The sequence below is a fragment of the Fundulus heteroclitus genome, unplaced genomic scaffold (assembly GCF_011125445.2).
Source record: "Fundulus heteroclitus isolate FHET01 unplaced genomic scaffold, MU-UCD_Fhet_4.1 scaffold_74, whole genome shotgun sequence".
Lineage (NCBI taxonomy): Eukaryota > Metazoa > Chordata > Actinopteri > Cyprinodontiformes > Fundulidae > Fundulus > Fundulus heteroclitus.
The window spans coordinates 1,461,970-1,464,950 of NW_023397186.1; positions in this window are offsets into that span (position 1 = coordinate 1,461,970).

Sequence of the window (2,981 nt, forward strand, 5' to 3'; positions counted from 1 at the left end):
ACTTAATTTATTTTAGTTTCTCAGAATGTCAAGGAACTTTTAATTAGTAACCCAGGACATTATGTTTCCCTGTAGAATAAGTAGGCACATTTCTCTTGGCCAATTAAAAAAAAAAAGGAAATACCAGAGAACATGCCATTTATTGGTACATCTAAGAAAATTAGAATATTGGGAACGTATTTTGTAATATTTTTGTTCCATGTCGGATTTTGCTTGACAATCCTCTCCAGGCTGCAGTTATACCTATCGCTGGTGCACATTTTCCTACCACACTTTTCCTTCCACTCAACTTTCTCTAAACAGACAGCAATGTCTTCTGGACATCTGTCAAGTCAGCAACCTTCTCCACGATCAAACAGACCATTTGGAGGCTCTGGAGACTATGGCAGGTGTTTTAAGTTAATTATCTGATTAGGAGGTGACACTATGCCTTTCCAATATTTAACTTTTTTACAATATTCTAATTTTCCGAGACTGTATTTTGGGTTTTCGTTGTCTGTAAGCCATAACTAACAAAATAATAGAAATCAAGGCTTAAATATTGTATCATATGCCTAATGAGTCTATATAATATACGGGATTAAAGTTTATGAAATGAGTGACAAATGATATTGAACTTTTTCAAAAAAAAATTATTTGTCCCTGCAAAATGAGTGTCGATTTTCATAAGTCAGGAAATGGCTTATGTTGTCTACCTGTACCCTCAGATGTGTAGAAGAACACAACACTCAGTTCATGCCTAGAGTTGGATCCCTAATAAAGGTTTTTTTCTTATTTCCAGTTATATGCAAACATTTCAAAGAGTTTAAAGGAGTGGTGTTCGATGTGAGTTCTCAACTGCAGGTATTGTGTGTTGTTTTTTGGGTTTTTTTTTAAGATGTTTCCATAGCCCAGCAGGCCTGAATAAAATGAACTGGCCATTAGCAGCCTGGTTAGGAAGGGGAATGTGCTGTTGTTGGTTTAGGAATAAAACATGCGGGACACTGGCCATTGTGAAGTGGAGTTTGACACCACCGGTTGACAACTAGGTTTCGTTTGGAAAAGGTAATGCTGTTTCTCCAAACTGTAGGGAGCTTCACTGTAACAGACACAGACTGCATGACACACACCTGCGTTCACATGCTGCTGCTGACAAGTCTAAGTGGTCTCCAGCGGAAAAGTGCAAAGTTTTCTACTGTGTTTTATCTGATTTAAAGTAAGTGTGAGAGATGCAGCGCTGTTACAACACTTAAAAAGCAGATTTTGATTCATTTTTTTCCCATGATGGCTGTAAACTGTCTGACCGAAGAGATCACATTGAGGTTAAATGACTTTTATTTCTAAATAAGTCTGTGGTGCACAAGGTAAGTTGGACATGGGACATAAATTAGAAATATTTTTTAATATTTATTTTTGAGCTGCTACAAACGAACAGTGAAAAGGACTTTACAAATTATTCTCTTCAGAGATTGATAATAAATTGACAGATAAAAAAAAAAAATAAGATAAAAATCGCTCTGCTTGCTTAATTTTTCATTTCATTGTCAGGTGTAAATAGTTTAAAATAGCCGGACACTCATTGCCCATGCAATGTGAGAAGGAGGGCGACAGAGCAAAAAAAGCCAAGAGCCCAACAACAAAAAGTGACTACTTTATTTCTTCAGAAGTCCCGTAAAGAGGGCAAAAGTCCAATGAGAACAACAAATTATTATAATATTTATTGTTCAAATCATAGATTATTTCAGCATATGCAGCTTAATGGTCTTGTCATGATTCTAAAACATATGCCATGTGAAAACTACACACAATTATTATTTTTTTTCAGTTTAGACCCAGCAAGAATGCAAGTGAAAATAAACACCAAAATTATACATCCTGTTGATTTCTCCCCTAAATGTTTTTACATCTCACTTTGCCCTTTAAAGTCTGGTTGATGGTTTAGACAGACAGAGAGGAGCAGAGACAGAAAGCTGTATGTGGAGAGGAACGGTGAGCAGGGGGACAGAGGAGGAGGGGGATGTTGTCTTTGATCTCTCTGCATGTCTGCCATGCTGTTTTCTTTCAAGGCTTCCTGGTAAGTTTCAGAAGACACCAGTGGGTCCAGTCTCAGGGACTGGACACTAATGGATCAGTTAAAGGGGCCTATTCTTTATGGTCGGGCTAAGTGTTATCATCTGGGGGTTAAAGACGCTGACCACGGAGCAAACTCCTGCCAGATAACCGCTCCTCCGGGGGATTACAGTAGGCCCAAAGTAAAGAGCTGAATGAGAGAGAGACTGTTTTTTTTTCACTTATCTTATTGAAATCTCCCTTTCTTCATCAAATTTTTCTCCTTATCCCCCTCCTTTTGCATCTGTTCCCTCCTCGCTCTTTGCTTTTTTTTTCACTCATACATCAGGGAATACCTCTCTAAAGCCCTCCGAATGCTGTTTGAGACCATTTGTCAGCTGCTCAAGACAGAAAGCTGACGATAGATTCCAGAGGTTGAGGTGACCCCTTTCATACAGCAGTTTATCCATGGGACCTGTCAGAGCCGACTGCTTCAAATATGATGCAGGGCCTGCGAGATAAGGATCACAAAGAGTGCGACAAGCCTCCTGAAGAGACCGTTCCCTGCTTGTGTTTTTGTTTATCGAGCAGACGGAGGGCTGCACTGACAGCTCATAGACTCCCTCTAATTGAAAGTGATAGCTTGAGTCATTTAGTTAATTGGCAGCTGGTTTTGATCACAACCTGTCACACTTGTTCAGAGACTTTATGGCATTATTTCTGCAGTTAGTTTGAAAAGCTCAGTACTCACAATGTAAACTCTGGTTCAACAGGAAAAGCTCAGCCTTTCATTTTGGTTTCTTCCTTACGTTCGTTTCTCTCCTTCCAAAGCGCCGGCACTGACGCAAACGTGACATTCATGCGTTACTTTGCGCGTTGTACCTAACGCGTTCTCCACAACAGAACAGATATTTTTGCAGAATTTATATTTCACACACCTCATTGTTATCTAT